Source organism: Chionomys nivalis, chromosome Y, assembly GCF_950005125.1.
Source record: "Chionomys nivalis chromosome Y, mChiNiv1.1, whole genome shotgun sequence".
In the NCBI taxonomy this organism is placed as follows: Eukaryota; Metazoa; Chordata; class Mammalia; order Rodentia; family Cricetidae; genus Chionomys; species Chionomys nivalis.
The window spans coordinates 5,985,370-6,000,917 of NC_080113.1; the positions used below are offsets into that span (position 1 = coordinate 5,985,370).

At 38.6% G+C, this 15,548-nt stretch overlaps 3 pseudogenes; 2 read left to right on the plus strand and 1 right to left on the minus strand.

The window, feature by feature from the left end:
• LOC130868812 (ubiquitin-like modifier-activating enzyme 1 Y) overlaps window positions 1-15,548 on the plus strand; it is a 964,755-nt pseudogene that overhangs the window by 876,020 nt on the left and 73,187 nt on the right.
• On the minus strand, window positions 1,113-2,347 carry LOC130868837 (peptidyl-prolyl cis-trans isomerase FKBP8-like; annotated as a pseudogene).
• On the plus strand, window positions 7,648-13,958 carry LOC130868840 (RNA-binding motif protein, Y chromosome, family 1 member B-like; annotated as a pseudogene).

Below are 15,548 nucleotides of genomic sequence, written 5' to 3' on the forward strand. Positions count from 1 at the left end.
TTTCTAGTCATAAATAAAGGACATTGAGTCTATAATTTGTGTTCCTTAAAATGCTAAATAAGAAGGTGAACCCAAAGAAAAACATATAGTTATCCTCCTGGATATGGGAAGTAGACAAGATTGCTGGGCAAAAAATTGGGATCTTAGGGGTGGGGTGGGATAGGGGTGAGGGGAGATGGGGAGAGAAAAGTGAGAAGGGGATGATGGGGGGCACTTGGGGAAATCGGATGGTTGGGATAAAGGAAGGGTGGATATGGGAGCAGGGATGTATATATCCTAATTAAGGGAGCCATCTTAGGGTTGTCAAGAGACCTGACTCTATAGGGGCTCCCAGGTGACCAGGGTGATGTCCCCAGTTAGTTCTTTGGGCAGCTGAGGATAGGGAACCTGAAATGAACCTATCCTATAGCCATATTGATGAATATCTTGCATATCACCATAGAACCTTCATCTGGCGATGGATGGAGATAGAGACAGAGACCCACACTGGAGCACCGGACTGAGCTCCCAAGGTCCCAATGAGGAACAGAAGGAGGGAGAACGTGTACAACGAAGTCAGGACCACGAGGGGTGCACCCACCCACTGAGACAGTGGGCTGATCTATTGTGAACTCACCAAGGCCAGCTGGACTGAGACTGAATAAGCATGGGATAAAACCGGACTCTCTGAACATGGCTTACAATGAGGGCTGATGAGAAGACAAGGACAATGGCACGGGGTTTTTTGTTGTTGTTGTTTGCTTTTTTTTTTTTTTTTTTTTTGCGGGGTGAGGCTTTATTTCATTCACTGTGGGGGAGCCTGGACAGGAGGCAGGTAGCAGGACTAGTAGTAAGGGTTGCCCCAGGCCTAATGAGCGGGAAAAATTGAGGCCAGAGCCCAGAAGGCAGGGATGTGGAACAGAGACAGTTGGGTCTGGAGCAACGGGGCCCCTCCACCTGGGCTGTACCCCATGAACCCCTTCAGGGCCTCAGTCCTTCCTGCTTGTTGGGGTGTGTGACCCCAATCTTTGCTCTCCCAACCCAGAGGAGGTGGCTCGGCCAGGGAGGGCAGTGGACAGGGAGCCTGGGTGAATTGGGGAGCACAGGTCGGGGCCAGGTGTGCAGGGGGGCAGTCAGTTCCTGGCAGCAATGACCACAGAGAGAGCCACGCCCCCCAGGGCCACAGCAGTCGCCCCAAACAGCCACTTCCATGGGATGGACCAGGCCCCCTTGCCCGGACACTTGGCGGGCAGCAGGCTGGGGTTGCTCAGCATCTTTCGGTACAGGGCAGTCTCTGTGCTCTGCTGTGCAGCACGCTTCTTCACCAGCTTTGAGAGCTCCACATGGATTGTCTTGTTGGAAGGTTCCAGCTTCAGGGCAGCCCTCAGGATGGGGATGGCCTTACTATATTCTCCTTGCTGAGGCAGCACCTTGCCCTTGCGGAACAGTGCCTTGATGTTGTCAGGCTGGTGCTCTAGCCCCTGGCTGCAGGAGCGCAGTGCTGCACGGTAGTGGTCCAGCTTCAGCTGCAATGCTGCAAGGTTGTTCAGACACTTGACCTTCAGTTGTAGCAGCTGCTCCTCTTCCTCACAGGTCATGTCCACTTTGGCACTGGAGGTGATGGCCTTGATGGCCAAGTCATAGGAGTTGGCAGCCAGCACAAAGCCAGCACGCTGGTAGTGGGCATTGCCACACTCCCGCTCGCGGTTTGCCAGAGCCACACGCTCCTGCCCACTCAGCATCTCAAGGTCAGGTTCATCCTCTGCCATCTTCAGGGTGACTTCCAGTCACAGGGCCGCATGTGTGTGAGGGGGATGTACGGGCTCCTGCTGCCTTGGGGACCATAGCAGTACTTGGAGTCAGCGGTGACAATGGCTGTCTCGCCCACATCCATGAGCGGGACACTGAGGTCCAAGGCCTGGATGATATCACAGTCTCCCAGCGTGAAGGTCAGTTCAGGCTCTTCTTGTACGTGGATGCCATTTTCTAGGGACATCTGCAGGTGCACGGTCACCACCTGGCCCTTGAGAGGGCGGCTAGAGCCTGGCGGGCTAGGGACCAGTGTCTTCTTCCGCAGCAGTCCGTTCCCCAGGATGTCCAGCCACTCTTCAGGGGCTGGGGCTGGGGCTGGCTCAGGTTCTGTGGCTGCCAGGAACTCCCGAGCCAGGGTTCCTGGCTCCTCAGTCTCCTCCACTGTCAGCTGTCCCATATCCTCTAGTGGCGGCAGCCCACTGAGGTCATCTTCCTCCTCTTCTTCCTCTTCCCCATCTGCATCTTCTACCCCATCAAGCACCTCAAAGTCCTCCAATGGTGGGACACCAGCAGGTGGCCGAGCAGCGGGCTCAGAGGGCTGGGCCCAGGATGCCATGCTGCTGGGGGGGGGCAGGAACTGACCCTGCAGCTCAAGGACCCTGCTTGTGGTCCTGCGCCCCCTCCCCGCCCCAGCCGCGGCCGCCTAGCCTCCGGAAGCAGCTTCAGACCAACACTGGGTTTTGATCCTACTTCATGTTCTGGCTTAGTGGGAGACTAGTCTGTTTGGATGCTCACCTTCCTAGACCTGGATGGAGGGGGGAGGACCTTGGACTTCCCACAGGGCAGGGAACCCTGACTGCTCTTAGTACTGGAGAGGGAGGGGGAGGGGAGGGGGAGGGAGTAGGGGGAGGGAAATGGGAGGAGTGGAAGGGAAATGGGAGGCTGGGAGGAGGCGGAAATTTTTTTTTTCAATAAAAAAAGAAAGAAATCAATAATAAGAAAGACAATGATGAGGGAGGGTAGGGTTGAAAATAAAATGGAATCAAGTATTACGTGACCTGAATTGGGACATTAGGGACCATTGGATATGGAGTTAAAAAAAATCCTAATATCCTAAATTGCTCAGGAGTCTAAAAGTGTGTCTATGGTCAAATGGTGACATCAAATATGTATGTTAAAATATTTTACTAAAAGACGAAAATAATATGTACCTTCCAAGTAAATGAAATCAAAGAAACAACGACAGGGGATAGAATACTTGAAATAATGAAGAGAAGTCTGCATATAGCTGTAATAACAAGAAATACAAATGTTTTAACATTTCAGTTTTTGGTGGTGCATTCTTGTAGTCTCAGGAGGATCAAGAGTTCACAGTTATTCTAGGCATCAGAGAAAAGAGGTCAGTCCAGATTATATGAAGCCCTGAAAAGTCGGGGAGGAATATATACTTAATAAATAATGCATATTCATTAGTAAATATACATATAAATCATATATATACATATATATATATATATATATATATCGACCTGTCTATCTATCAACCTACCTATCTATGTCTTATGTTAACCTGTAAATCATCCAATGATATAACAGGGGAAACAAGAAAAATATATATTAGATAATGGAAAAGAAATGACTATCAAACAACTAATTAGTACAATTTAAGTGCATAGCAATATTGAATAGTACATTCCTAGAGTTCCCTAGAAATCCTTCCCCTCCTAATTGCCTCTCCACATCAATGCTTCCAACTAAAGTGATACATTTATTACAAAAGATATATCCGCATCCTTATTACTCAAACACTGTAGATTACAGTAATTAGCACTATTTGTGACAACTTTTGACTACCATGAATATATTCTTACTGTATTGTACAGAAAGATATCTATGACCTAAGAATTCTTCATATCCTACTTATTCATAAAAACATGTAAAAGCGAGACATATATACACACATTTTACAGTCCTGTTGATGGAAACTTGGTCATCATTTTATATTTTTTTTCAAGCACAATGTCACTAAGTTGCCCAGGCTAGTCTTGAAATCATTGTGTAACCCAGCCAGGCTTTGAACCTGGAATCCTTTGGCTCCAGGATCCCAAGCAGGCAGCTTGCATTACCAAGTCAGGATAATTTACCTTTCTTTTTTTTTTTCCCATAGAGCTATACTTACTTTAGAGGTTTGGTAAATTTTGTTTGAGTTTACTGAGTCTTCTTGATTTAACTCATGATAAAATGAAAAGAATTTTAAGTTTTATGATGTGAACTTATTTAGTGTGTATATACATATGTTACATATTTTAAAATTTTTATAGGCATATGTAAATTATATATAATAATGGACTGCATTATGGCATTTTACTACAAATGTATAATATATTTTGATCATATTCACTCCCATTACCAGCTGTTGCTCCCTCACCATACTGTTGTGCCATTCATCTTCCCAACAAGTCCTTTTTGTACCTATTTTGTAATCAATCTGGATTACTCAGAGAACTTCAGTGTAGTTTTCCTTAGTTATGATAAAAGATAAAATAGATATAAATATTGTAACTATAATTCTTGCTTGATAACTGTTCTGTTACATGTAATGTTGCTATGTTAAATTAAAAACCTTCCTTTTTGTGTAAACAGCAAAGAGGAAATAGTGTAGGAGGTCCTTCTGTCTGTGTGTTGCTTTCCTAGGTTAATAAAGAAACTGCCTTGGGCCGGGCAGTGGTGGTGCACGCTTTTAATCCCAGCACTCGGGAGGCAGAGACAGGCGGACCTCTGTGAGTTCGAGGCCAGCCTGGTCTACAAGAGCTAGTTCCAGGACAGGCTCCAAAACCACAGGAAACCCTGTCTCGAAAACTCAAAAATAAATAAATAAATAAATAAATAAATAAATAAATAAATAAATAAATAGAAAGGAAGGAAGGAAGGAAGGAAGGAAGGAAGGAAGGAAGAAAGAAAGAAAGAAAGAAAGAAAGAAAGAAAGAAAGAAAGAAAGAAAGAAAGAAAGAAAAGAAAAAAGAAACTGCCTTGACCTGATAGAGCAGAACTTAGGTAGGTTAAGAAGACAGAACTGAATTCTGGGAGGAAGAAAGCAGAGTAGAGGTACCGACCATGGATCTGCCTGAGACAGACACTGGGAATTTTACCTGGTCTCATTATAGATGGTTGTACAAGAGCCACCATGTGGTAGCAGAGAATTGAACTTAGGACCTTTGGAAGAGCTGCCAGTTCTCTTATCCACTGAGCTATCTTGGTGATAAGAAGAAAATTTTAAAATGATGCATACAAGTTAGTGAATATATTTTGGTAATTTGAAATTTTTAAACGGACAGCAGCGAGGTAGTACACTGCCTTAGGTTTAAGCCCAGAACTGTAGCAGCAACTCTGTAACTGCTATCTCGGGATTAATGGAGGCATAGACTTCCAGCCCAATACCAGCATGGGTTTGTGAAGTGCTGCTTCCACTTAAACTGACTCAACAAGTTGTTCACCATTCACCTATTCTTCTCCCCTATTCATTAAGTAAAGTCTTCATCTCTGACTCTGAAACCTAATATCGTAACCCCTCTCAACAAAGTCATTTCTTAGTTCAATCCTCTACAGCTCCCGACTTCCCTACTTCCTTTGCGGTTGATGACATCCGGGTCCCTGCGTCCTGTTTATATGACTTGCCAGGCGGGTTGAGCGGTTAACTGGAAGTTCGGGTTGCTTCAGGCGTGTGTGATCTGTTGAGACAAAAATTAGAATATCAGCAAAAGGTAATGAATTAATTCATCATTTTATATCTTAGTAAAGATAATATAACGTTATTATCTGCTGTCACGGGGAAATATAATTCAGACCTATTTTTCTGTCGTGGTTGGCAGAAATGTTTTAAAATTGAACGTACATCCGAATATTACATATGTATTCTTTCAAACGGAGCAAAAGTCTGTTCATGGGAGAGTAAATTTGCTTGAGCAGGAGGGAATAGGGATTTAAATATGTACTTGTATGAAATGGGTGACTGATAGTTTTTTAATTAGTTGCTTCTATTAGCGGTTGTTTAGATTTGGGGCGGGGCTTGGGGGTTGTGAGGTGTTTGGCCGAAGGCGCCAAGCATTTAGGCACCATTTTGTTTCAGGTGCCGCTTTGGGTTCACAGCAAAGTCAGTTTAACTTTTCCAGCTCAGAGCACCTGAACCACAGGCAACACGTATTAATGCTATAGTATCATTGCCTCGGTGTAGGCTCCTGATAAAACAACACTTAGGTTAGGCATCAGGAAGAGCTTGTGTCGGGGACAAGCTCGTGCTATGATGATACGTTACAGTTCAGGAATACGTAGCCTGCGTCCTAACACGTCACCTGCGTAGGGTTGGACTCCCGCCTCCTGGAAGGAGAGGCCTGAGCGACTCACCACTTTGATAGGTTAGACTTAATGAAGACGTCACTTGCGCTTGCGCAGAGTCCTCTCGTTAGGCACTTCCTTTAAGGACAGGCTCGTGCTATCACCTCGTGAGGCGAGGTTCTTTTACTCTCCGTGGACCGGGTAGAACAGGTTTGTGAGGTGCTGCTGATTTATAAGGGTGGGCGACGGAGCCTGGGGAGACCCGACTTGTGAGAATTGGAGTAATTGGGTAGGGAAATTTTCTAAGATACTGCCCACTTGGTTGAGTAGGCTACAAAGATTCTGGTCTCTGTGCGGGGAATACTCCTCCTATATAAGGCCGGCTGAGTATGGCCAGTTTGTGAACTACTGTAGCCTGTAAAGAAAAGGATGCTAAAATGCCGCTGGATAGGTGGTGGTGGCGCAAACCTTTAATCCCAGCACTCGGGAGGCAGAGGCAGGCGGATCTCTGTGAGTTCGAGGCCAGCCTGTTAAACAAGAGCTAGTTCCAGGACAGGCTAGAAAGCTACAGAGAAACCCTGTGGGAGGGGGAGATGCCGCTTTCTCTGACAGATGGGTTTGTGGCAGGAACCTAGCTTAGGATGGCTAACAACGTTCTGCTGCTTGGGTGGGGCTACGCTGACAGTTCCTTAAGGACCCTAATATGTGGCTGCTAGGGTAGAGCAGACTAGTAAGACGCTGGGAGAGACAAATTTGTTGGACTCTAAAAATTATAGGTTCCTGCTACAGTGCACTGTGAAAAGACCAGTCTTGCAGGATAAGGTGCCTGAGTGAAGTCTCGAGTGGGACCTTGCTCTTTGAGAAGCACATGCATGTGGGACGCTGCACTGAAAACCTCAGGTGCCTGTTGCCGCATGAAACCATAGCTTGGGACTGATCATGGAACAACACCTCTGCCTGTGTAGGACAGATTGTTGAGTAAACCGGCTGAGAAAAGCACAAACTAGCAAATCCTGGGCTCTAGCTAGAACAACTGCTATCTGAGAAGGGTAGGGTCCTAGGTCACCTCTGACTGGGTAATACAGGTTAGTGGGATGCTACTGATTGTAAAAGGTAGATGCTGGGTCACCCCCACCTGAGTAGGACAGGCTGTTGGAACACAAAGCTTGGGAAAGGCAGACTAATGGGATGCTGCAGTATGGGTAAAACACGTTAGTGGCACATCTCTTCAGGGGAAGGGCAGGCTTGAAGAAAGCTAGAGGAAATGGCCAATAGAATGGATACATAAAAAGTTATTACTATAAGCAAACATGTCCTAAATAATGAGAGAGAAGATACCATTAAGATGTAAGGTTATGTATTTTCCTTGTTTTATTTGCTTAGTACTTTTTATATGAGTCTTTTGTTTATATGTGTGCCTCTGAAACATGTGCTTGTTCATGAAGGCCAGAATTAGAGTTTGAACTGCCATGTTCTAGGAATCAAATCTGCATCCTCTGAAATGAGAAATTTCTCCAGCTTCATTGTATTTTTGTTTTAAGCATGTTATAATGATATTTTATCCTTTTATCTACTTATAGAAAAATGGCAGAAGCTGATCAGCCTGGGAAAATTTTCATAGGAGGCCTCAACATTGAGACCAAACAAAAAACTCTTCAAATAGTATTTGGAAGATTTGGACCCTTGGCACAAGGTACCTCTTAAAACAATACTATTAAGTCTCTTCAGAGTGTATATAAAGTATTTTTTGTGAATTATAGAAACTATGATATTTTCATTATTGTAACTCCATGGTTGTTTTTATAATTTTCTCTTCATTATAAAACTGATTGCATTAGATAAAATTATACACAAGATTGTGTCTGTGTGTGTATGTATGTATGTGTATGCATGTGTGTATGTACGTGTGTACACGCATGCACCTGTGTGTATGCTGTGGATATATGACAAAATAACAGACTGGCACTAAATTTATTGTCTGTTGATACTGAGAATGCCAGTAACAATGTGAACATAAGATTTTAGGGTCTTTTTTAAAGTTTGTCTTAATGATTGGTGCTGTGTTGTGCCTCGCATTTCAAAATATAAGTGTTTTAAAAATTGATAATTTTAGAAAATTATAGAAATTTTAGGTTTATAAAGTTTATAAATTAGAAATCTTTGTTTGTTCCAGTTATTTTGATGAAAGATCGGGAAACTAAGAAGTCTAGAGGCTTTGCTTTCATTACTTTTCAACATCCTCTAGATGCGAAGAGTGCTATCAGAGAAATGAATGGAGTGGTAAGAATATAATTAGAATATACTTTGTTAAACAGTTAATACTATTAATTGATGGTATTTTCAGTTTGCTAAAATACGAACAAAAATTGACTGACATTTGTTTTTATATACCAATAACAAAATTATGATTTTAGAAGGTTTAAACTGTCATATACATTAAAACTGCATCAGGATCATATTCTGCTGTAGTGTAAATTGGGTATATATACGCTTTAAGAGAAACTCACAAGATACAGGCAATAGCCTACTATTGGAATGTTGGAAAAAGGTTTGGGCAGGTTATGGAAGAAATTCTGTGGGAAAATGTTCTTGAGAAAGTCTTTTGCGTAAAATTCACCTTTGAATAGATTACAAATCTTACAGATGTCAGTTAATTCAAATTGATTTTGATTATCAGAATAGATAACTATAAAGTTATTTCATCAACCATTGTTTATTTTTACATAGTTGGAATTCTGTTTTGTCTTAACAACCACCTTATGTAAGAATAATTTTGAAAATGGTCACCTCATTAATTTATATATTTTAGAAAATTGGTTCAGCAGACACTCTTGTTTTTCTGCATCTAAGAATCTAGATTGAATTTCCCATAGCAGTTTTCAGAGTCATGAAAAAAATTTAAAATTACTTTTAAGTTTATTCTTTATTATTTTTTTCTAAAATTTTCCAGCAACTTTTAAAATGTTTCTTTTTTTGAGGGATTTAATGTAATTTTGTCATTTCTCTCTTCCTTCCCTCCTTTCAAATACTTCAGTATGTGTTCTTCTTTGCTCTCTTTCAAATTCATGGTCTCTTATTTCATTGTTGCATATATACAATACATACATGTGTGTACAACCTGCTTTGTCTGTTTTACTTAGATATTTCTAGGACTGATCATTTGTTATAACAGGGTTCCTCCACTTCCACCAACCTTTATGGTTCATTTATTTTAACTCCTGATAATGCCATTTTGTATTTTAAGCTCTGTTTTTCAGATTGCAAAAAACTGGCATTCTGTTTTTGTCTCATATGTTTTCCTTTCTGGAAAAAATGAACATGTATGTATTTGCTTTAAGAATCCAAATATTCTAAAAAAATCATGTTCGATTCACTGAAAGTTAAAACATGTAAGTTAATAAATTTGTCATTGTTAATAATATTCTTGATCTTTTTAAGTATTTGGATGGAAAAAAAATTAAAGTAGAGCAAGCCAGCAGACCATCACTTGAAAGTGCTAGTTGGTGGAGACCACCACCCATTTCAAGAGGCAGAGGCTATTCAAGGATTTTGAAATGTGGAAGAAGACAAAGTAGCAGAGCAAGAAGTCACCCTTCACGTGAAGAAAATTTGGGTAAAATTAATTTTAATAACTCAGAAATATATTTTCAAATGTTAGGATTGGCCCTACAACATTTGTTATTGTGCATTTATCTGAAAAACTTTTCACTTGTTCTTTTTTGTTTGTTTTATTTTTCCTTGTTCTTTTAATGACAGTTTGTTTATAAACCTGATGACAAAATTTATCCTCGTTTAAGTATTTAAACCTTGAGTTGGTCAAAGGAGTTGATGACTCTGTAACACCATTTTTTAGTTATATAAATGTTAACCTTTGCTATATGAATGAGAATATGATGATACATTACAATGGTTTTAGGTAGTAATGACGAACATACTTTAAAAACAAATTCAAATTTTATTAAAATGTATATTAATTGTTTATTAACCAATCCTCAACAACCAAGTAATTTTGTTTTGATAATACGTTATTTGTTGACAGGTGATATTTTCTAAGATGGATTACTCTTAAGAGTTAAATCTAACATTTTTAGTCTCGTGTGTGAAAATAGAAATTTATTTACGACTCGGAATTAGAATGTACACTTAAATGTTTAAACAAATGATTTTAAGAATTTAATGTATATTTCATAAGTAGTGTTACTTTCTTAACTGTATGATGTATTATTTCCTTTATCCTTATTTTTTGGTATTTGGTAAGTATATTTTGCTTTTACATTTGAATTACTGTATTTCATAGATGTGCCTTATAGAATATTACTGGAAATAAGAATACATGAAAATTAATTTATTCTTCCTAGTAATGAAACAAATTATATGTAATACATATTTTAGGTTTATTTAATTGATAAATTTTTGTTTATCCTTCCCTCTAGTTCTCTATCATTTCTTTAACAGAGTGTAGAGCTTTAAGTTATGCAATAAATGTTAAAGTTGCCTTTGCCCATTATTTGGAATGATAGTTTCAAAAGGAAATAGTAAATTTCACCAATTTAGGAAAAATGCTAGTTTCTAAGACCATAGCATAAATTAATAAGTTTGTGATGACAATTAGACCTTACTCTGTGAAGTATTGATGTCCCTTATCTCAGAAGATTTTACTTTAAATGCAGATGATTGTGGATATACTCCTGATTTCAACATGAGTTCTCGGAGACACTTTGCAGTTAAAAGAAGTTTATCTTTGAAAAATGAAGGTCCTTCTCTTAAAAGATCTACTCTTTCTGCTCTGACAAGAAGCAGTACTGGACTGAGAGGACAGGGTAAATTCTTGCCTAACAGACACACACACACACACACACACACATAAAAGAAAGCAGGAAATGTCTAGGTTTCTAGATGTATCCAAAAATTTTAAACATGATGATAGTGAGTTTTTTATATATTTTTTATTATTACTTTATAAGTATTACCAATCAAAATTCTCACTTCCTCCCCTCCTCCCACTTCCCTCCCGCTCCTTCACACACACCCTCCTTCTACTCTGTCCAGTTCTAAGAGAGGGCAAGGCACCCTGCCCCATGGGAAGTCCAAGGCCCTCCCACCTACATCCATTTTTGATTAGAGAATTTTAGGTGGTAGAGAAACAACATAATGAAGCACACAATAAGCAATATGAGTAAAGATCATTAAAATATAAATGACATAGTTGGAATAATGAAAATAAATGAGCAGTTTGTTAACTATAAGTTAAACAGGCAGATTGATATTTGACTACATTGAAAACTATGTTTGAAACATGTGGTACCATTTACTGATATGACAACTGTGTCAGAAAATAACACACCAAGTGATTATTTCTTCATACAAGGCAGGTGTAGAGATGGAGTGTGCTTGTATTAGAATATTTTAAAAAGTATTTTGGAAAGAAAAATCCATTGTTAATTATGTTACTTTGAAATATTTACAAATTGAAATATTTGCAAAATAGTATTTGTAATTATATGTCCAGAACCACATGGTCGAGAGATTTCTAGAAATGTGCCAAGAAAAGAGACACTGTCTTCCAGAAGAGATGACTACCTATTACCAAGGGATTATGGACACTCTTCTAAAGACAGGTAAAGAAAAATAGCAAAATTGTTAAATTTTCATTGTTTTAATTAATTAATGTATTTAGTGCCAAATAAAAACAATGTATTTAGTGTCAAAGTCTAAGGAGATGTCAAGATGTCACAAAATCTCAGGAAAAAAGAGATTTTTCTGGCCACCGTACACTAGCACATTTCTCACAAATGATAATTACATAAATAGATACTTACAAAAAATATTTTCAAGAAACTTGAAAGATGGCTCATTGAGCCACGTAATTCCTTCATAAGATGAAGACCTGAGTTCAGATACTCAGAACCCAGGCATAAGACCTATAACCTCACCTGTGTTGTTTGGGATAACCTCATGTGCCTTTAGCCTGTATGACAAAGTTCCAGAACAGTATGAGACACTGTCTTGAACAGACTTTGGAACATATCTAAGAACAAACATTTGAGGATGTCCTTTCACAGTCATACTCGTGCTCTGCATATGTGTAATTAAAAACTCTATCATCTGTTCTCAATACAAAAAATTATTACCTTTCAATTGCACAGTCATATTCTAGATATATACTATTAATAAGGCTCAAATAATATGCTGTATTCTGATTTGAGCTGTTTATTTTAGATAGTATATTAATATTTAATTTTTTAAATTATTGTATTTCTATTATGACTTATATTTTACTACATGTATATAATTTTTAAGCTGTCTGGTTTTGTTTGTGATGTAACAATGGTAGGGACATTAATGTTACAGTTATTAGACTTCTTTTCAGTTTTTTTTTAAGTGTATTGGAATGAAATTGCTTGCTAATATAGTAATATGTTACCTTATAAAACTGTCATTTTGCCGGGCAGTGGTGGTGCACATCTTTAATCCCAGCACTCGGGAGGCAGAGGCAGGCGGATCTCTGTGAGTTCGAGACCAGCCTGGTCTACAAGAGCTAGTTTCAGGACAGGCTCCAAAACCACAGAGAAACCCTGTCTCGAAAAACCAAAAAAAAAAAAAAAAACAAAAAACAAAACAAAAAACCTGTCATTTTATATCTTACCAGTCTTGTGTTAAGGTTTTAGGTTTTAACAATCTTTCTCTTCCCAAGTATTGTGTTTGTCTGCATTTTAAAAATTTTTAATAATTCTGATAGTTGTGCTTAATTAGCATATTTTATTTGAATTTTTATAATAATATTTAGTAATTTTTATGAACGCAGTTCATGTTTGGGGCCATTGGCTTGTATTATTTAGAGAAGTACCCGTTAATATCTTTGCCCGTTCCCCTGGATTCACTGGCCCACTAACCAAACCTAAAAAATTGAATGATTATTTTTAATTTAAGTTATTCAAGGAGAGTTTATCCAAGTTCTCGAGACATCAAGGAATATGCATCAACATCTAGAGGATACAGATACCGTGATTATGACTTTTACAGCTCTCAGTATGAACATGCATCTAAAGTCTTCAGGTATTACAATTTTTTATGGAATATGTTTCTGAAATTGTTTATTCATGCATTAATTAAAATGTTCTTTTACAATTTAGTGAACATGCTGGCTATAGTGGAGGACAGGATAGAGATTATTCTGAATATTCTAGTGGAAGCTCATACAGAGATACCTATGAAAGTTATGGTAAGAGTCCTATTTTTACTTGATAAATAATTGCTGTTTAATTGAATTTACATAGAAATGTAGCATGGATTATTGATTAATTAGGGGATGTTTACAGTATTTGTAATTTTGCATTCTTAACTTATTCCTATTATGAGTAAATAGGCATTCTTACATTTATCTAGTCTGTGAAAAAGCATTTTACAATAATGTCCATGCTTATTTCAGTGAGTTAAGAGACAATATGAGAATTTGAAATCCCAGCCCATTTTCAGAAAATAAAAGCACATATTGCTAAGTATTTGGAACTTTAAATTCATTATATACTATTAAAAAATTGTTGATTTCTTAATGGTTGTTTGTGGATTTTAGGAAGCTTCTGTGTGGCACCATCCGCAAGAGGGACTTACAGGGGAAACAACCGCTATGATGACTATCGTGGCTCACGAGATGGATATAGTGGAAGCCAAGAAAATCACTCAAGCAGCAGAAGTGATACATACTCAAGGGGTTATGAACATAGCAGTAGGCAAGGAACTCATCCACCTTTTGATAGGGAATATCCTGAGCGTGGGAGCAGACAAGAACGAGAGCATTCACCTATGGATAGGCTGTATATGCCATCTCGTGAGTCATACAGTAGTAGTTCAAAGTTTAGGAGCTCTATTGGAGGTCGTGGAGAAAGCAGATATGAAAGTAGAGGCAGATACTAAAAGTCTTTAGTTGTGTGCCTAACTTCATTTCCAAAAGGAAAAATACAATGCTATCCCTATGTTATCTGAACTCTAAAATATGTTAATTTAGGAGAAGAGACATATTTTAAGTTTTACTGTGCTGCTTGAATACTGAAATACATTAGTTTGGGGGGAAAGTGAAATAAGTTAACTTTCCAACCATGAATTCTTTTCTGAAACTAAAGATGAGAAAGATATAACTGTTCAGAATAACTCTTTGTTAAATAAAATTTCTTAATTGTTAATTGTAGAAATAGAATTTACTCTAGTAGAGATTAAGTTTTTGCATTGTTAAAAAAGTCTGTCAATAAAAGTTGCAATGAGATGCCATTGTCTGGTTTTATTATGGTTTAAAAAAACATAGAAACATCTTTATTTAGAGAGTGAGTTCATATTAAAGTTTATGGATTCTGAGACATAAATTCAGTGTTATATGTAAATATATAGAAGAATTTTGTATCATTTGTAATAAGCAACTTCACTTTAAATCTATGCAAATACTGTGGATAATATATGAGGCTACAAAAGCACTTGGAAGGAACATGCACAAGTATAATTGTTCATGCTGCAGGTTTGTCCAAAGTGTTGACTCCCATTATAGCCATAGTACTGGTAAGAAAAATCTGGGAGAAATTACAATCTTAGAAGTAAAACCTGAAAAGAAAAAAAATGCTAGACTAAAATGTAAAAGGAGAAAGTAGAGAAGAATAAATAAACTAAGGCTGCCTTAGCAATGTCAGTCAAATTTTGGATAGATAGTAGATTGGATGACTCTCAAAAACCCATCACTAGGGATTTTTATAAGTGAAAGATGGAAAACTAAAAACATTGTGCCTCCAAAGGGACTGTAATTCTTGCACTTTTGGTTCTGTGAACTTAGAAATACACAACAGGTTCTAGTACCCACTGGCCAGTCCTGCTAGCTACCAGTAGAAGCAGCATCTAGGAGTAGAGTGAGGCACAACTGCAAATAAGTCTCTAAGACACAGCAGAGCTGGTAAGACCCACACTAAAAAGCTGATATTGTGGAATAATTATTTTAGATGCTTGTGAAGATGGGTTACTCTCATTGGTTTATTAAAGAGCTAACTGGCCAGAATCTACAGGAAGAGTTTAAGTGGGAAAACTAGACTCAGAATGCTGGGAAAAGGGTGTGGTTGACAGCCAGACAAGGAGCAGGAGATTTAGAAAATGAAGTAACAATTCATAAGCCATGTAGCAACACATAAATTAATAGAAATGGGTTAAGTTGTAAGGGATAGTAACTAGCTTAAGCTATTTTAATTAAGTCTGGTTAATTAATATTTTAATTAAGTCTGGTTATTTAGGATCTAATTGGCAGAAAATAAACTTTGGCAAACAAAGAAGTTAGGGTATCCTTGTCTTGTCATTCCTCTTCACATTTTCCTAAGATTAGCCTTCACCAGTGTTCCTAGAAGCTCAGACAAATCAAGGACCTGTCCTTTGCACTGAGACTCCACTGCTATGTAGCTCTGTGGATCAAGGACTAGGTTAAGTGAAACTGAATGCCTGGATTTGCAGCCAGGGCT